Source organism: Mesoplodon densirostris, chromosome 11, assembly GCF_025265405.1.
Source record: "Mesoplodon densirostris isolate mMesDen1 chromosome 11, mMesDen1 primary haplotype, whole genome shotgun sequence".
Classification (NCBI taxonomy): Eukaryota; Metazoa; Chordata; class Mammalia; order Artiodactyla; family Ziphiidae; genus Mesoplodon; species Mesoplodon densirostris.
This window is the reverse complement of record NC_082671.1, coordinates 12,543,899-12,564,600: the sequence shown is the minus strand read 5'-3', so window position 1 is coordinate 12,564,600 and position 20,702 is coordinate 12,543,899.

The window sequence follows — 20,702 nt, the reverse complement described above, 5'->3', positions numbered from 1 at the left end:
AGGTGTGGGTGAGAAAAGCAGCTCCATGCACCATGATTCCATAGGTAGGATGAGGAAGGTGAGGTGCATCTCCAAGGGCATCGTCCTGTTTGCATTCCTGGGGCCACGACAGTCTTCTACACCAGTCATCGTGTGGATTGGTCACGAGGTTGCCAGGAGGCCTTTCGACAGAGTCTCAGCCCCATTGGCCTTGAATGCTAATGGGGTGAAGCCAGGTTCCAGGCCATTGTTAGCTGGCTCTAAGACTGGGCAAGGGACAAGACATTGAAAGGGGAGGAAGAGGACTAGGCAGTGGGAAAGCCACAAAGAGGAAAGAATGGACTCCATCCACAAAGTGCTTGTTGGGATTCAAGGAGGAATCGCCACAGGTGGTCTGTGTCTTTCCACATCCAAAGGCGTTTTGGAGACCTTGGCAGGTGGTGGCTGCCCCTGTCCTCATGAGTGGACGCCATGAGGCCGTGACTCAGTGGTGCTCTGGGTGGCCTCAGGGCCATTGTTTTCTCCCCGTTTTTTCCCTCACAGCATAAAGAGCTGACCGGGTTCTATTTTGTCTTCTCCCCTCCCGCCGCCCCCCTGATGGTGTGGGCACATGGCAGAGAAATGTGGCTGCTGGTGGGAGGAAGAGTACATTTACTTTCATTCGAGGTGCCTCCATGATGTGCAATTAAGAAAAAAAAAATTAGTAGGAAATAAAGACTTCCCAGGAAAGCACGGTTGAAGATGTTAGGTTGGTGATTTCAAGAGAAGCTGAACGACATGGTGTCTTCTGTGCCTGTGCTTCAGGTGTAGCGAAGCATGATGGATCTGTGAACACAGGATGATATGGCAGCTTAGAGACAGATGCTGAAAGTAAGGAGAGGAGCAGGGTGTGCCCCGGGGTGTCTAGTGCCTTCTCTCTGTTGGTTCCATCCCTGGGAAGCCTGTCTATCTGAAGAGCCTTGTTTTGCCACTGTAAATGTATCATATATCGGGGAGTAGATAGAGGTAGAGAGAGTAAGTAAGAAGGCAAAATGACAGCAAAGGAGGAGGAAGAGAAAAAATTCCTCTAGTCACTACTTTGCACACCCAGTGCCTTTCTTTTAGGCTGAGCGGGAAGAGAGACTTCCTCTGGTGAAGGGATGAACAGCAGGTACCTCGATTTTGTATTCCTGCTTCACTTCCAGAAAGATGGCTTCAGAACCATGACGGTCTCCCTTGACCTTTGCGTCCACACATCCAGCCTTGTGTGGGGAGGGGCGACAGGTACCTGGGAGGTGGACACGTGCACTAGAATTGGTTGGTGGGATGAATGGAGAAACAGGACTGAGCTGATGCAGCCCTTGGCCACATCATGGTCACCTTGTAAAACCTTCTCCTATTACCTCCACGAATATGAGGAATCCAGGATGCAGGGCTCTTTTTTTTTTTTTTTTTTCCTATTTTCTTGTTCAAGAATATGAAAATGCAGGCGACACAGCCACTAGTACTGACAGGCTAAAGCAGAAATTTAGTTAATATTTATAGACTATGAACTAGAGAAGGAGGTGGGGGAAAGGACAGGTTATGTGTGAAGAAGCCAGAGCAAAAAAGCAGCCTATAGGAGCCAGGTGGAACTCATCATTCTCAAGGTTGGGAAACTATTGTTCTGAACGATGACCTTGACCTTCTCTTCATAATGATGGAGAGTACAAAACAGCTCATCTCGGGTAACTTGTTGGGGTCAGGAGTGGGTAAGCTCCTTTTCTTCACTGCCGTTCTGCATCCTCCTTAAGAATTCTAGAAATTTCTTCCTTTCAGTAAACTACCTTTGCAGCACGGGATGCTGGTATCGTCTCTCTCTGTAAATAAATATGGATCCAAAGAGTTACTGGTCTAATGAATTGTTCACATTTATTAAAGTGCATCTCTTCTTTGCAACCACAAGAAGACGTCTCCAGGGAGAGTAGATTAGTGGTTGAATTGATACTATCTTTCAGAAGGCTGCAGAAAATAGAACAGAATGTGAAGGAGCAGGCCTAACTCAGAGGAGATGGGTTCCTACCATGCACCTGTGGCTGTTAATGGTAGGTCTATGGATGAATGAACGGAGAGAAATGAAATATTGATTAGTGAAAGATGCTGTTTGTTGTTTGTAATGGTGGGTACAGGAATGATTTGCAGTTATGTTGTTAGATGAGATCAAGAATATGAGAGCCCTGTGGCACTTTTGAAAGCATCTCCTCTGGACTTCTCACTTAATAGGTGAAGAAACTGAGATCCAGGGAGATTAAGTGATTTGGTTAAGGTTGGGGCAGTTGCTTAGTGCCAAGTCTCTGTGCACCACACCATTGAATAGAGTGAGACGTGGAGGTTATTAGTGGATTTCAGACGTCTACATCAGTGCTTCTCAAACTTTATTGTAAATAGGAATCACCTGGGGACCTAGTTTAAAATGTCCATTCTGAATCGCCAGGTCTGGGGTGGTACCCGAGATTCCGCATTTCTAACAATCTCCCGGGTGATGCCAAAGTTACTGGACCATGCATCATGGGTCTACATCATTCCTGACCCTAATTCTATATCATGGTTTACACCGGCAGCTCCACGTATATTTCTGCTTTGAGGACTTCCAGCATTTCTGCTTTGCTCTTAAAAATAGAAAATAGAAATTAGAAAGGGGCCTTTGTATTTAAGTTCACCTGTGTCCTCTCTCCCCTCACTCTTCCACCCACATGCATTGTTCGCCTCTTCCCTTTCCATCCTCTATGCCTCCTTATGCTGGTCCTCCTCATAACTGATTCTTCTCCCTCTTTTTATGAACTCCTGCTTCTGTGTTTCTTTATTAATATCTCTTGGTCTCTTTTCTTTCACACTGTCTCTTCTTTTAACTTTATTTTTATGACGTCTGCTCTCCTCAATGATTCAACAAACATTTGTTAAGGACCAATATTTGTCAAGCACTGAGTTATGAAAAAGAATTAGCTCTGGTCCTTACCTTCCAGTAACTGATGATTTAGTGGGGGAGGCATGTAAAGAGACCACCACCATATCCTTAGGTTAAAGCTGTAAGAGAGAGCAGCCTGGGAGAAGGAGGTGGGCTTCATGGAGGGGTTGACATTCAAACTACATCTTGAAAAATAATTAGGAGTCTTATAGAAGAAGGAGAGGATGGTCACCTTAGGAGGATGGAGAGGCAAGTGGTGTGAATGGGCGAGCCTCCCACGCTTCCTCGCCTCCCTTCACTTGGGGAGACGATCGACACAGGAATGTGCTGGTTCACTGATGAGGAATTTCAGACTCCAAATGACGAGGCCAGAGAATGAAGTCAGGGTCTTGTTGAAAGAAGAGGGAAGAGGCTCTCACTGCTGCTTTAGTGGTTCTACAGTTAATGAATGCTAGCCCTGTTTATGAGGCTTGTCTCTGGAAGGAGCAAATGATACAATTTTCATTTTAAGCCACTGGCTTGCAGCTAACTTTGTTGATGGCCATTATAAAGAAAGGGACAGCTGTTAGTCGGTTTGTACTCAAGGAGAGAGCTGGATCCTAGCCCAGGCCAAGCTACTGGGAAAGAGGACCCAGCCTAGCCCCATGTGTTTCTAGAGTAGGGAGGCAGAGAGACGCCATGCCATCTGGACACTAGCTGCTTTCTTTAATGGCAAAGGGGAGTGTTGGAAGAAAAGGGGCATAGTTACTCCCAGGGCATTCACAAAATGTTTTGGTAGCCTTAGGAGATGGCCTCTTGTTTCAGAAGTATTCTTCATGGGGGTGCCCAGGTGTAGAGATGCTAGGAAGACACCTTTAGCTACCACTTCATTAAACCGTGGCAGTGGTGCCTAAGGGGAGATGGATTGGAAATGAATGTCCCTCTAAATTTTATTTGCACCTTTTTCTGTTCCCCATCCTTCTACCCTTTTTCCCCCACTTTCACCATTTCTCTGTATATGGTGGTCTGTGTTCATTTCATTAGCAAAAGGAAGCTAAGCTTGGCCTGAAGACTTTTTAAAGACCCACCTGCATGTAAAGAGAGTATCCTGAGTCTGAAGGTATGTGGATGAGCAGATGCCATCACTGGGTGGTGGGACATTCATTTCAAGGTGACTTAAGGGACAGGACGGTGGAGGCATAGTGACAAGGCTGTGCTCAGAGGGATGGGGAGGGGGCGAGGAGGAGGCCAGACCCGAGGGAGTGGCAGGCCTGGGAGGAAAGAGAGGCCCAGGCTTTGGCCCTGCTGGGGTCCAGCCTTTTAAGGGGGAGGGGGGGCGGTGTTTGTCATCTGTCGTGGAGAGCTTCTTAGATCAGGAGAGTTTAAGGTTTCGAGGTGAACTCACTCGACTCCTAACAGCCAAACTGTGCTTCACACACGCCATCCTCTGTGGCTTTGCTCATTGCCTCATTCAGACTGTAAATTTCCATCTTTAGAAAGAAATGTCAAGTCTGAATTTCTCATGAATCTCTGTATAGACCCTCTCAGGGCTTCCGCTGGTTAGAATTTCTTAGGAAGTCAGGTCTTGTTTCTTTCAGAGAGGCGGGACTTCAGAACAATGGCTGGATGAAAGCTGCATTGTTCAGGGAGGGGAGAATAGAGGTTTGGGAGAGACCTGAAGCTTAGCTGATGTCTTTGCTCCTTTTCCCAAAGCCCACTGTACTCTGTGAGAATGCCCAGATGTTCTGGATCAATCCTCCCACCTTCAAAGGGCCTTAGTCTGATCACTGGTAACTGGTGTCTTTGGATTAGAGATCAGGCTTTCTTGTGTGCATCCAAATACACGCACACACACCACCACTAGACTTGTGTACATAGGGGCATGTTTGTGCAGGGACTTCCCTACCAAACACTAGTCAAAAATAATCTTAAATACAGTAAATGTGTCTGTGCGTTTAGGTAAGTAATGCGTGTGTGTGTGTGTGTGTGTGTGTATGTGTGTATGTGTATGTGTGTGTGAGGAAGACCTGGGATAATAAGAATATTAATGCTGGACTTCCCTGGTGGTGCAGTGGTTAAGAATCCGCCTGCCAATGCAGGGGACACGGGTTTGAGCCCTGGTGCGGGAAGATCCCACATGCCGCGGAGCAACTAAGGCTGTGCGCCACAACTACTGAGCCTGCGCTCTAGAGCCCGCGAGCCACAACTACTGGGCCCGTGAGCCACAGCTACTGAAGCCCGCATGCCTAGAGCCTGTGCTCCGCAACAAGAGAAGCCACCGCAATGAGAAACCCGCTCACCGCAACGAAGAGTAGCTCCTGCTCGCCACAAGTAGAGAAAGCCCGCGCGCAGCAACAAAGACCCAATGCAGCCAAAAAAAAAAAAAAAAAAAAAAAAAATTAATGCTGACAGCACCTTGGAGATTATCTGTCTTCCACAACCACCATTTTCAAGCTGTGAAAATAGGTCTAAGGTTAGCCACGTGGTCTAAAGTCGTGTACATGTGGCAGAGCCGTGTCCATGGAATCTCTTTTCAGTACTTTCCCCTCCGTTGCCCCGCCCCACTCATCCCTTTGGGATGCCCCACCCCACTTGTCCCTTTGGGATGCCTGACCCCTAAGTCAGCCAGTGGTCAGCGTTTGCTCATCCCCACATCTTCTGAGCCCAGGGTATCGCATACTCCCTGGCTGTGCAATGGGTCTTTAAAATGTTAAGTTTCCCCAGGGTATCCGGTAGCTGCCTGCATGATGATGGGGGAGGTGGTGGTCTTGGGAGTTGGAAGCTCCTTTTTGTTTCTGCTTGTGTTATTTTACTTTGGGACCATGGTTTAAGCCATGGCCACTGGCTGTTGATTTCCTCATTTCTGGACCAGCAAGACAGGCTAAAGCAGTGCTTCTTAACCCCAGGTCAGTAACACAATCACCTGCAGAGCTTCGGCAAAAATAAATACAAACAACTAAACAGCAACATCCTGTGGACATGAGATGTCCATGCCCAGGCCGTACCCCAAACAGTTAAATTAAAATCTTTCAGGGAGGCAGTCAGGCAGTGGTCATTTAAAAACGTTTCCCAGGGATTCTCATGTGCGGCCATATTTGAAAACCACTGGGCAAGATGACTGACAAGGCCCCTGTTAGCTCACAGCATCGTGCAGTCCTAGCATTGGAATGTGTGGACTGAGACCCTGTCGCCGTTAAACTGTCCCATGAGTAGCATGAGGGTCCCTGAGTCAGAGGTCAAAAGAAGTGGTTGGAATAGGAGGGGATTGAGCATACAGAGTGCACACCAGCGGTGGAGCTGCTCTGCAGTTCAGAGCAGAGCTGTATTTACCTCGCTCCTGAGCGCTCTCGCCAGTGACACAGGCTGGGGGCGAGGGTTAGGGCAGTGGGGGCTGCTTTCCCAGACACCCTTGAAGCAGGTGTGGCTGGGAAGTGGGGCAAGCGGCCCTTGGTTCCGCAAACGTCCTCTGTTCCACTTAGTCTCTATTGAGGGCGCCCCATTTCTTGTTTTGGAGAGGAAGCCTCATTTCACTCCTTTGTAACGCTGTAAATGTAGGAAAACTATTAATAAATGGGGCTGGCTAAGCAGACCCTGACTGACTGGTGAGGGGTGTGAATGGTGCAATTATCTTAGTGCCAGTTGGAGGCCACCAGCCCTGGTCTCCTCCGTCTCAGTGCCTGAAATCGAGTATTAAAGGGATGAAGAGGAGGAAGAGGGTGGGAGGCATTAAGCTCTGTTCTTCTGTGACTGTTACTTTAATTCCTGACTATTAGGCTGGCTGGGTTCACCGTTTTCTCCCCTCCTTCCTTTTTGACTCCCTTCCTTCCCCATTTAAAAATAAACATGAACCCAAATGCACAGAGACGAGGGGAAAGAAGCAGATCTATGGATCTGTGTTCCTTTGGAAAGACAAACCATAAGAAAGTAAAAATACTAGTTCTGTTGTGGACGTGTGCAAGCTTGTGAGTGTGGTTTGGAGTCACGGTGGAGTTTGCTGGGATAGGCAGGGGTGTGAGCCACTGAGCGTCTAGGAGAAACCTGAGCAGTGTGCTCACTGATCTGCATTTCCAAATACCTATTGGCTGGTCCTGTGGAAGCAAAACATCCACATCACTAAGCTACTGCGGCCTCTCCCCTTGCATTTCTCACCACACCGACCACGCATTCCATGGGGCCAGAATTGATGTCTTCAGGGTTTGTGCCTCTCCTTTTGATCACCTTGTTAAAACTCCAGGATTGTTTCTGGGCTTAATGGGAAGGAGAACACATTTCAGTCCTGTTCTGGTTCTTTTTACGCCTGTATCCTGGTTTTTCCTTCAGCTCACAGAGGAAGAGAGACTGTAGAGGAAATCTGGCCCTGACCAAATACAGGTGCTCAGATTTGGAAGGTCTTTCTTGGTAGGAATATGCTGACCCCTTGGCTTTTTGGAGAAAAAACTACTGGATGAGTTTTCATAGAGCCTCCATATAGAAGAGAAATCACTTTTGTTTGTTGATTCATTTGTCAGTTTTCCATGAGAACATTTTTCCTGCTTTATGTCACCTTGTGTCCTGTGTGCTTAGCAGAATGCTGTCTGCACATGGGCACTGCTCAGAAATGCTGGCTGCCGATACAGATGACGCTCGGAAATGAACGTGCGCTGAGGATAAAGCTGACATATTTATACCTTTTATGTTTCCATTTCCTTGCCACACAAGCACCTCTTGATGCTTCGGGTGAACTTGACTAGAGCTGTGTGGATGAGAGTGTCTTCAGTGCTAGCTACAGGCCGACAATGAAAATACACCCATTTCTTAGTGCCTCACTTCTCTGAGCTTCATCTTACGTTGTGTTCAATGAGGGTATTTCTTCCAAAAGCTCTCACTCATCACTTATTACGCTTTTCCCCTTCCCTTCAAATTCCACGTAAATACTGTCCATCCCTCAATGTCCATCTCAAAACCTGTCTCCTCCACCAAGTCTTGCTTGATCTTCCCAGCTAGAAATAAGTCTTCCCAAGTCGTTTGTTTATGTACTGGTTTTATTTTCCCTCTGTTTGTAGCGCCTTTCTCATGCTGGCTTTTGGGGCACATCCCTAGGAGGGCTTTTTCATCTCATGTCGCCCAGTTGCCTTCACTGTTCTGGGCTTTCTGTAATAAATAGGATCATGGTAACTCACCTTCTCCTTTTTATTCTGTATCTCTTTGCGGAGATGCTTTGATTTCAAGATAAAATTCAGAGTTGGCTCTGAAAATGATGTATGGTCTTTTCACCACCATAGCAGGGCACCTCATTTATCGACAAATCTGTGGTTATGCACCTCAGTTTGCGTAACCTCAGTTAGAGGTTAGGGAAAGGCGTGGGAAGGGCCTGGCATTAGGTAGCCAGAAATTGTAGATCATTTTGGAGATAAATGGTGGAATGAAAATACTAAGAATTTTTGCTGTTAGTTTAAATATAATAATTATCTAAAAGGAATTGCCTCATTTTTGCTTAAGACAATTTCAATTTTCTGTTGAAATTGGGCCTTGAATCGGCAATAGATATGCATGGTTCCATTTTATATATATATATATATATATATCATATTCTGGGTTACATTAACATATGTTATCTCATTCAGTCCTTACCAGAAGCCTGACATTATTTTGTTTCTCAGGTGAACAGAGTGAGGATTCGAGAGGACAAGAGCACATGGCTGTAAGCAGCAAGCCAGAAATCCAGCTTAGGTGCTCTGGTTCTAACCCCTGGCTCTTTAAATTCTACAGAGCCGCCTCCATGTCAAAGGAGGTGAAGGTTTATGTGTAGAGGACCCGGGAAACAGCATATACTCTGAAAGTTCAGCTAAAGTGACTTCCTTCTAGCTCCCTTCTCTTTAGGCTTTGCTCTTGGCAAAAGGCAAAGTTGTTTTCAAGTGGAAAAACGCATCCTATAAAATAGCCAGTTTCTGGACCGTAGTTTAATTTAGTGAGGACAGGAGGTGAGAAAGCCATGGCGCTGGCAATCAGCATCTCTTTGATTTCACATGATGGTTAAGGCTTGGGCACCATCTTCTTAGCCTGTTCCTACCATTCACCTCCAACTTGAAGACTCTACTTCCTTTAAGAGGAAACAGTCCTCCGCTCACTTAATCTTGGATATTTTGATAATTACCCATTTTCTCTTACCTAGTTCTTTCTCAAACCCATTTGTAAACTACCACTCTGAGTGGAGCCTAATGGTTAAAGTAAGAGAACGGTGGTCAAGAATCCTGCTTCGTAGTTGTGTTTTTATTAGTAAGGGAACCCACTATTATTGTTCTGTGAGATACACTTGCTTCATTCCCAAAAGGGAACTCGTTTTGTTTCAAATATCTGCATTAACTGTTGACACAGAGGGCAGGGTTTTTTTTTTGTTTTTTTAATAAAATAAGCATACAAGACAAAGGTTCAATTTCCTATATCTTTATTTTTCTATTTAAGAAAAGAGGTTGTGTCTTGGTGCCACAGGGAGTTCTGGTACCTTAGCTTTATCACATGCATATTGTAAAACTACTTTTCAGTAATTTGAAGCAAAGTGGTGTTGAGGGAGGGGAACACTGGACGAGGGGCCAGGAAGCCAGGTCCGTCTCAGCTCCAGGTCAGCACTGTGGGCACTGAGTGACTTGGGCAAGTTACCCAACCTCGCCGAACTTGCGTCCTCACCTGTAAAATGAGGTCTTCAGGGGGAGACAGTGACTGTGTTGTGGGTCAAATGAGGAAACGTAAAGAATCGCATCAAACCATGAGTTTCATACGCACACATACAGTATCGTTGTTAATAACTCCATCCTGCTCAACATAACAGCTTTGCAACGGCCTCCAGTGCCATCCACGCACTCCCCATGGCTAGAAGAGGGGGGATCTGATTGGGGTGGGAGCAGGCAGCCGAGGTCCCGGCCTTCGGAATGCAGAGCAGCACCAGACACTGAGACCTGTGGTTTTTAGTCTTTGGTCTCTGTCTCCTCCTCAGGTTCTCTTTCACAGTATTTATCTAGAAAACTAGACAAAGCCTTGTCAGAATGGAGAGCAAGACTAATCTTTCTAGCTTTATGTGTAGAACCATTTTTTCCAGACTTATCTTTTCTTGTTACACAGTCCGAGAAGAGGGGAGATGGAGATGGCGACGCAAGTGGAGGGGAAGGCTAATGTGAAGGGAGGTCTCACGCCCCTGGCCTTTGCTCATACCTCTCGCTCTGTGTGCGGTGCCCTCCCCACCGTCACCCGCTCTCCTGTTCCACCTTCAAGATTGTGCGCCAGGTCTTTCTGGTCCCCCCAGGCTGGAATCACTGACCTCTTCCTGCTCCCGTGGTGCCCTGGTTTGAAATGACTCTTGCTGTGTCTCCATCCCATCCATTGCGTGATGAGAATTTCTCAACGGCAGAAAGCACCTCTGCCCGCTACCCTGTGTGTGCCCAGCAGAGTGCTGGCAGGGAGTGGGCACGTACCAAATACCTGGTGGCGTGGCGTGAGCACCTACAAGCTCTGTGTTCAGTGCTTCCATGCATGAATGAATCTGACGGTCCCAACCTCCTCAGAGGTATGAATAGTTATTACCTACATTTTATGGGTGAGGATACTGAGGCCACGGAGAAGTTAAAACTTGCATAGCTCAAGTGCCAGAGCCAGGATTTGAACCCAGCCGTCTGGCTGGAGCTCACTCATGCTCTTAAGCTTTATGCTCCACAGCTTTGTAGTAAATTTTTATGGTTGACTTGAGCGGTCAGACACTTAGAAGAAACATATTGTGTGTCCGGTTCTCCATAATAAGGATGGTGGAGCAAAGAGAAGAGCGTGCACAGCAGAATTTGAAGGGTGGTTAGGACCATGCTCCCGAAGGGCTCCTTAGATATAGGGCCCACCCAGGACCAGCTTCCAGAAAAGCCTGGGAATATGTCAGTGTCCTCACTGTTGAGTTTTGCCGTGGATGGAGTGGGGTGTACTTCTCTACTCCTTGCTGTCGTCCCCTTTTGGTTCCTTAAGGTTTCCTGGCCACCATCTCTGCCAGTGGCACTTCAGGGGTCCCTGGCGGCCTGCTGGACTGCACTCCCCCTCATCCTTTCTTACCGCAGTCTAACACGGTGGCAGGTCCAGAAAACAGTGGTTGAAAACAAGCACTCCAGAGTCAGACAGCCAGCGTTTCTGTTCAGCTCCTTTAGTTTACTGGGCAGATGCTTCACTTCTCTATACCCTCAGATTCCCTACATAGAAGGTGACGTAGTCATAATTCTGGCCTTTCAGTCATTGTGAGAATTAAGTGAGTTATTTCACTTTGAACAGTACGTGTCACAGAGTAAGCATTCAATAAGTAGTAACTACTATGACAGCCCCTGGGCCCAACCGAGTCGGAGCCAGTTTGGTGGTGAGGGTGTAATGCATAGTTGCCCCAGTCGTTTCTGGCTTAGGACCTTCCAGATCAAGACTGGCATTGACTTCTTTGAATATCTCATCATATCATAGATGGCAAGAGAAGAAAGTATGGCCAAGAGCTGACCTGTTCCTAGAATATTGAGAGAATGTGAATTCTAAGTACAAAAAAAAAAAAAAATGCAGAAGATACCCACAGATAAGCACCAGTTAACCAAGGATTTAAATGTTAAATTGAGCTTTGGGCAGAATGACCGTGAACTGATCAAAGAGAGGAAAAAATGAAAAGCTGTAAGGAAACCTGCACACAAACGAACAAAATTTTAGGAAGAAAGGGAAGTTTTCAGTGAAAGAAGGGAACAGAGGCCAAGACAAACCAAGTTGTTTCTAATAGTAACAATCACTTACATTTCTGGAATGCCTTATAGTTTACCGAGGGCTTTCTCATTTTTTTTTTTTTAATAAATTTATTTATTTATTTTTGGCTGTGTTGGGTCTTCATTGCTGTGCATGGACTTTCTCTAGTTGCGGCGCGTGGGGTCTACTCTTCATTGTGGTGTGTGGGTTTCTCATTGCGGTGGCTTCTCTTGTTGTGGAGCACAGGCTCTAGGCACGCGGGCTTTAGTAGTTGTGGAGCACAGGCTTCAGTAGTTGTGGCTCACGGGCTCTAGAGCACAGGCTCAGTAGTTGTGGTGCACGGGCTTAGTTGCTCCGTGGCATGTGGGATCTTCCCGGACCAGGGATCGAACCCGTGTCCCCTGCATTGGCAGGCGGATTCTTAACCACTGCGCCACCAGGGAAGTCCCTCTCATATGTTTTTTTTCCCCAACACATTTTTTGATAGTCCCAGTGTAAGAGGAGTTCTGGGCAGGAACTCTTATCTCCATTTTACAGATGAAGAAATTGAGGTACAAAGTGCTCTAGTGATTATACAAAAGTGTATAGTCGAAAAGAAAAAAACGAGATGGAACGCCATCTCAGCTTTTCTGAATCTCAAGTCCAGAGCTCTTTCTTCTTTGCCTCTGCCTTGAGAGAGCCGAGGAGAGATGCTTGTTACTTTGGTTGAGGACGCCTGGAGAAAACCTGATTGGATAAACAGAATTTACTCTAAGAAGAAAAATGACTTTGGTGGGCAGGTGAGCCTATTTAGAAAAAGTGAAAGTTGTGAAACCTGGAAAGGTCAGGGCAACATATTGTGCAAAAGATAGAAGAATTTGAGACAAGGGAATTATCACTTTACTTCTTTATATTTTTCTTTATAAAATTTCCGCAATAAAGTGAATTATTGTCATATTCAGAAAAGACGAGGTAGGAAATTAAAAAATGAGAATTTTAATTATATCAGGAATCAGATAAAGGTAAAGGGGTAAAAGTCATCACCATAAGGGCTAGAGGTATATCCTTACTTTCCTAGGATGTAGTTGGGAACTGGTTACCCACATACAGTCACACGTGTGGGTGTTTGTGGGTACATGTGTGTATGATCAAGATTCTAGCATGGGTTAGGGAACACAAAACCGAGTTAAAATTGGGGGAGATTTTGAAACATTAAAAATAGTATAGTAAGTAACCCTAGGTCTTAAAGACTGATTCTAAGCTGCCTCTAACAAGGAAGTGGACACTGCAGGGCAAAGCCTGCCATTTGAGAAAATCACAGAGGACTGGAAGGACATCTGAGGGCCAGCTCCTAACCTTTTTAAGAAAGAGATGATGGCTGGAAATTACAAACTCATAAGCATAAATGTTACCTTGGAAAAAATATTGAACTTAACAGTCAGTTCCCAACACCTTGAAGTAACCACCAAAATGGCTTTTTAAAGAGCAAACCCTGTTAGAGCTGTGGTTTTCTGAGAAGGATGGGCCTGGCAGGCTGTAGCAGACTGATATATGTAATTAAGAAGAAGTAATGAAAGCTTTAGATTTGACTTCCCCAGAGATTCTACCTTTTAAACAGAAGAACAGGGTGAGTTGCATAGACGGTGCTCAAAAGGGAGTGGTGGACAGTGGCTGCCAGCTCTGGTGATGCCCTGGAAGTGTGATGGCCTCTCACCTGGGGGGACTTGAACTCAGCCTGTGTTCCGTCCTCGACAAGGCGGGGACAGTGAAGTTCTCTGCCTGCCTCTCGGGGGCTGTGCTCGTGGCTGAGGGCTGGGGAGGTGTTCCTCCAGGGTTGGCTCTGCAGCTGTGGTGCCCGGAACAGCCCCCTTCACAGCGTCCGCAGACCCTGCCGCCACCCCGCTTCCTCTTTGTCACCACCCTTCCCACTCCCGGTCCACACGTGCACGTGATCAGCGATTCCTAAAACGTGTGCTCTGGACCCACTTTCATGCAAACTCCCCAAATTCCACCCAGAGGATTAGGATGGATGCCGTGGACGCCAGGGTCAGAACCCTTGTCTAGATCCCATGTCCAGGGCACCCCCTGGCAAGTATTGCTCCACGTACTTGTCTCTGGAAGTGGGTGGGGTGTGGGGAAGAATTCCTTGAGACCCCAACTCCCGTGTTCTTCCAGGATCAACCAGCCTCATGGGTTCCTTTACAGAATGTTTATGAAGGCTTGAGGTCACGTGCAGGGCTCCGGGCTCTCTTTGCTGTGGAATCAGGCATCATGCCTGTGTCTCCAAGAGCCGACAAGCCAGGAGCTGAGACCTGAGCTGAGCCAGCCAGCATGGCCGCTTGGGTGTGGGGGGATTCGAGTGCTTGGGAAGCGGTGGATGCGATTCAGATGAAATGGGCATAAAGGAACACTAGCTTTAATACTCAGGTTACTACCTCAGCCCTCTCCCAGTCTACCTCAGCTGACTCCTTGACTCTTGTCTAAGGCCCTGAGGACAATTTCTAGCCATAGATGAATTCTCCTTTGGGACCCCAGAGTGAGGGTATCTTAAGATTTTCTGAGAGGATCCCCCTCCCCTCCCAACAGAAGGGACGGTCAGTGGAGATAACCTTTCGGATTCCCTCCTTACCCCTCCCTCCCGGGGGGAGCTTTGTATTTTCTACTGGGTGTCAGGCAGTGCCTTTCCAAGATGCCTTGGGGCCAGCATCTTTAGGACTTCTAGGCTGGAACTGCTGTGGTTTTTAAACCAAAGCCAACCCGGATTTTGAATAGTGCCTCTGGAGGGAAAGACCAAAGCCCCGTTAGCTCTGCCCAGATCAGCAGCCCACGAGAATCAAGGGCCAGGTCCTTGGCCTCGAAGGGACTTGGGTTCAGAATGCTGACTTTGCTGCTTGCCATCGAGTGACGTTGGATAAGGCCCTTGATTTTTTGGCCCTGGGCTTCCGGAACTCTTGTGCGAAGTGCAGGTTACATGCAGGTTAGATGAGGCAAAGTATATTAAGTGCCTGGAACTTAGCTCCCTCGCCTCTGCCGTCCACACCCTAGGAACAGTGCCCGGGGGTTCTCAGTAGGGCAGGAAAGAGAAGAAGTGATGCTCCTTGCTGGCCTTCCCCATTGTCTGTTTCTCCCACACAGATGCCTGCCCCCACCTACTCCTCAGCAATGCTCCACCCTGGCTGTAGCACACCCAGGAGGGACCGCGTAGAAGCTGGGTGTGTTTGTGTCTGCGTAACCAGGGAGACAGAGTGAACTGTGTGACACCCAGGGGCCCAGGATGCCCTCGGGGAGTGGGGAGCGCTTCTAAATCGGTCCTGAAGTTATGTGGGTCCAGCGGGGGGCAATCCGGAGAGACCTGGGACTGGGATCCTTGCGTTATTAGAGACAATGGCAGCAGCCAGGAGAGAGGGAGAGAGACAAAAAAGAGAGTGATGGAAGGAAAAAGAGGAAAGTGCCATATCCAGGACCCCAACTCCAGTCAAGTTCTTTGGCTTCTCTTCTCCTTTGTGTGTCGAGGAGGAGAAATACGGGGAGGGGGAGAAAGTGGGAGAGGGAGGGAGGAAAGGAAAGGGCCCGAAGGAGGTTTCCTCTTCCCAGACCCTGGGGACGGGACTTGTGCAAACAGAATGCCAGTCTGACTGTAGTCCCCGGAGAAGGGGCGCCCACCGCCCACCCCACTTCCCAGCCCCGCCGATGGCAGGGATAGAGTCATCCACAGTTTGGGCAGACTTCCGGGGAGAACCAGAGAGCGACAAGTGCTCTCCGCCCTGGGAAGTTCTGTCTGGACTCTGGGGAGTTTTTGAGACTTCTTGGTGGAGGTCAGCCAGCCTGCCCGCGGGCCGGCCCCTCCCAGGCTTCCTTGGTTGTCACAGTCATGGCGATGGGCCAGCCTGCTGTCCAGCAGACAAGTGCCGGCTGCAGCCTGCTCCGTGTACACCTCTGTCTTACTCCTGCCTCTAAATGGTGGCAAACAGACATTTTGGGAAGGAATTCAGCGTTATGAGTTCACAGAATGTCAAGCATTCGGATGGCAAATAGAAATCAATTTGGCCTTTTTCTTGGTTTTCGGTAATTTGCACCATGGTGCCTGCCAGTAACATAGGCAATTCAGGGTTAATTTTCTACAAAATGAATGCCGTGTGTGAAAATCTGAGTTTAGCGCCTGCAGGCTGGTAGGTTATTGGTCTTTGTGAAAGCCTCCCGTTTCCATGGGAGAAGGGGTGGATATGTTTAAGGCCCTGGGTCCTATTCTCCTTTGGCACTGGAGTCAGGGGTGGGGATGACATGGGTGTGGAGGCAAGGACCCCCCCCCGTGCTCCCGCCTGGTTCCTCGGTGCCGCTGGGCTCCAGCCCAGATGCAGCTGGAGGACAAAGCTGCTGCCAGGGAAAGCCGTGCTCCCTGCTGCTCTCTGTGTGCAAGGGCCAGCCCGGTGCACATGTGTGTGTGCGCGTGCGTGTAAAACAGGCACAGACAGAGACACAAAGACGGAGAGAAGATGAGAATATGAATGGAAAATCATTCCTTCGCAGGGTGCAAGGAGACTTAGAGAATGTTCCCTGGGGCACCGCTTCTCATTTCCTACTCAGGCACCAGGTGGTTCTAACGCACAGCCGGGCTTCCGGACCCGCCTCCCTGGTTCCTCTCGCACACCTGCTCCTTTGTCTCCCATGTGCAGGGTGCCGCTTCCCCTCCTACAGTGCCGCTTGCAGCGTCTACTCTAGGAGATCCAGTGCCCGGTTTCTGGAAACTCCTGGCCATTCTTGTCTGCCAGTCCAGTGGACCCATGTTTCTAGAAGACGTGGTGGCTTGATTAAATAAATGCTCTTAACCCTGTAATTTTATGCACACAGCTCTTCATGCTGTGGAAATAACTGTTCTTAGATTTGTTATTGTAAGTGGATTGTTCAGATTGCCCAGAGGGAAAGAACTTTCTCTAATTTTAATAGAACAAGTGTTTATTTAGCTCTTCACTTAAAATAGTCAATGTTTTTGCTTTTTGTTCCTCTTTCTACTATATTTCAAAATATACACTAAAGAAACTTTGAAATATGTTGGGTTCATGGGTTCTTACACATTTCCATGGCACGTCAACCCCTTACCAGCTGAGATGCATCCTCCACTTCGTCTACATTGCACCTCCATCCAGACCTCCAGCAACATTCCGTCCCTAAATTATTGTGTCTTTCTCACCCACTCCCCCAAAGACCTCGATTCACCCTCTTTGTGACCTTCAAGCTTTGCTTCCTCCATTTCACTTCGATCTGACTTGCCCCTCCCCTCCCTACTCTACCACCGAGGTTTCATCACTCTCTAATTTAATTTCTCCATCAGTGACCCATCAACTTGCAGTCGTATCTGCTTTTTCTGTTCTGTCACTCATGCTACTAAGGGCGGATGAAAAAGTCCCAGAAGTGATCTCACCCATCATGCTCAGGGTCGTTCCTTCCAAAACACCATCATCACTGAAAGATGGGGTGACCAGCCTCTGTCTTCGAGCCCCAGAATCACATGCTTGCCTTGTCCTGAAAACATCACCTCCCTGAGCATTCGCTCCAAGCCCCTGCTCACAGCTGATGGTCTCCTGACACTTGGCTGAAAAAGTCAGCACTCTCTGATGTACCTGTCCACAGTCCTTCTCTTTTCAACCCAGACAGGCATGTCTATGTTTTGTTTGCTGGAAACTGCAGAGGGGCCTCTGTTCCATCTTTCATAACTTCAACAGTCTTCGTTTCTGGCCCAATCCATCTTTTCATTAGGAGTTTTGCTGTCACACTCAAGGCTCCTACTCTCCTGAAATCACAAAAATCTGTCTTCCCACTTTTTCTTCACTGCTGCTTTCAATGTGGTTGCCCTAAATCTTTAGTTTATCCAAAGCAAAATTCATTTTTCCCTCAACCCAACTCCTCTTTCTGAGGTCCCCATTTCTTTCTCCCGGAGCCTCAGGCCTGGCGCTTCAGGGAGCTTGTGTATCTCCCTTATACCCTCTCTTCAGCCCTGATGGACTCTATGGAATCTGTCTTCAAAGTGCTTTTGTGTATGATTCCTTCTTTCCACAAAAAAAGCAGTCAAGCCTTGTGGTACACATCAGGGACGTTGGAGCCAAACTGCCTGACAGGGACTTCCCTGGCGGTCTAGTGGTTAAGACTCCGTGCTTCCACTGCGGGGGGCACCGGTCTGATCCCTGGTTGGGGAATTAGGATCCCACATGCCACGCGGCCAAAAAAACCAGACAAACTGCCTGACATTGCCAGGTCCTAGCGGTGGAACCTTTGAAAAATTGCGTAACCTTTCTGAGTCTCCGTTCCCTTACTTATATAATGGGGGTAATAATAGTATAGCTGCTTCAAAATGTTTTGGCCTTAAATTACTAAATACCTATGAAGTACTTAAAACAGTGCCTGGCACACTGCGTGCGTTCAACAAATAAATGTTAGATGTTGCCGTGACGTCACATCAGTGGTTCTCGATCAGGGACCATGCAGCCTCTCGGGGGACACTGGGCCACGTCCGGAGCCAGTTTTGAATTTCACAACTGGGAGAGAGGGTGGAGGCCCCGGATGCTGTTGAACGTCCTGTAATGCCCAGGACACACCAATCCAGAAACAACAATCCAGCCCTGATATCAGTAGTGTCACGGGTGAGAAACGCCGCTGTACATCTTGGCTCCAGGCTCCGCCACCATTTTCTCAAGGTGTAATCTAGCATCCGTTTCTGATTTATTTCTCAAGCCTCAAGTCTTTGGAAGACTCATTTTATCACCTGGCTTCAGTGGCAAACTGATTCTGATGGTTCTGCCGTCTCCATGTCCAGCACCCGAATTCTGTCTCCAGTGGTTTTTCAGAAAATCCTCCCCTGGCCCATCCTCCCAATATCAGAAAATGTTCAAGGAAAAACATTAAAAATTTTTTTTATCGGAGTATAGTTGATTTACAATGTTGTGTTAGTTTCAGGTGTACAGCAAAGTGAATCAGTTATACATATACATATGTCGACTCTTTTTTAGATTCTATTTCCATATAGGTCATCTCAGAGTTTGAATAGAGTTCCCTGTGCTGTACAGTAGGTCCTTATTAGTTCTCTATTGTATATATAGTAATGTGTATATGTCAACCCCAATTTATCCCATCCCACCTTTCCCCCTTGGTAGCCCTGTTTGTCTTCTACATCTGTGACTCTGTTTCTGTTTTGTAGATAAGTTCATTTGTACTCTTCTTTTAGATTCCACATATAAACGATATCATAGGATATTTGTCTTTCTCTGACTTAGTATTCCAGCCTCCTGATTATGTCTCCAGTGATTTTTCAGAAAAACCTCCCCTGGCCCATCCTCCCAATATCGGAAAATGTTCAAGGAAAAACATTTCCTTAAACAAGACCCAATGTTCCTGTCCCTTCTCCATTCGAATGGCCACCCTCTCCCAGCATCCCCCGTTGCCAGGGGCACGCCGTCCTGGCGCTGGTTCCCACTGGCTGTCTCTCCCAAAGACCCCCGCTCCAGCCCCCGCCACCTTCTGCCATTTCTTCCTCTGCACGGTTTCCTTTGATCCTCATTCCCATTTCCATGGCGACTGTCTAGCGCAGGGTTCTGGCCGGCTTCCCCACCTCCCCTCCTCGCCTCCATCCTCCATGCAGCTGCTGGAATTGTCTTCATCAAACACTGTTTTCCTCTGCTCAAGGGTCCACAGTGGCCCTCCATTACCACTTATTAGCAAAAGGAAATTCCCCACGAAGCCCATTACAGCCTGACTCCCCTGTCGCTTGGGGCCCCCATTCCAGCGGCCACCGGCCTTTGTGCTCCTCCCCCGCGAGGTCGCTGGGCGCTCACCTGTCTGAGCCCCTCCTGTCCTGTCTCTGCACCTTGGCGTGTTGTCATTTCCCTCTGTGTAAAGCCTTCTTCTCTCCTTTTTGCCCAGTCAGGTCCAACACCTCTTTCAAAAGCTGACTCAATTTTGAACTCCCCTAGGAACCTTCCCGAAGAACCCACCAGATTCTCCTTGTCCTATTACTCCAGATCTCATTTGGGTCTTAAGCACTTACTAGATTTGGCCTATGTTAATGTACACCTGCTGGTGTGTATAAAGAATCCCTGAGTGTTTTGGAAGCTTTTCCAAATGTGCATGTTTCATTCCCCCCACCTTTTTTTGGGTAGTACCTCTTTTTTTTTAAACATCTTTATTGGAGTATAATTGCTTTAAAACGGTGTGTGTTGTACCTCTTTTTTTAAAGCTAATTCCCACAGCCCAAATAAAGTGCACTAGATATAGCAGGACTTCAATAAATGATGTCTCTGTAAGTGCCTTTTCTTCCCCTCAAAGCCCAGGAGGAACTCCAAGAGCATATTTTATGGGTGACTTTAAAATACCTGCTCTTCTCTTTGTGATTTTATTGGTTTTGGGAGGAAGAGGAGGAGGAGGATGAAGGAGAGGGAGATCTGGGTTTGCCAGACACAGGCAACAAAATGGCTCTGCTAAGGAGGCGGCCAGCAGGAGCAAGGATGTGGCTGTGGGAAAAACACACCAGTGCCACAGCCTGGGCACTTATAATGGAGATGCTCCACGGGGATAAGGGGGAGGGGCAGGAATCCTAAAACACTGTGCGCTACAGATCTTTTAACTTATGAGGGTAACACCCAGCTCTTGTTTAGCATTTTGCAGCAAACAGCAATTTTTTTTTCCAGTTTTTTTTTTTTTTTTTTTTTTTTGCTGTACGCGGGCCTCTCACCGCTGTGGCCTCTCCCGTTGTGGAGCACAGGCTCCGGATGCGCAGGCTCAGCGGCCATGGCTCACGGGCCCAGCCACTCCGTGGCATGTGGGATCTTCCCGGACCGGGGCACGAACCCATGTCCCCTGCATCGGCAGGTGGACTCTCAACCACTGCACCACCAGGGAAGCCCTTTTTCCCAGTTTTGTTGAGAGATAATTGACATACATCACTGTGTCAGTTTTAGGTGGATGATGGTTTGATCTGCATGTATTGTGAAATGATTACCACAGTAGGTTCAGCTAACATCCATCTTCTCATATAGATCTAATGAAAAGGAAACAGAAAGGAATAAAGGAAAAAAAATTCTCTTTGGGATGAGAAGTTTCAGGACTTACTGTCTTAACTTTCTTATATATCATG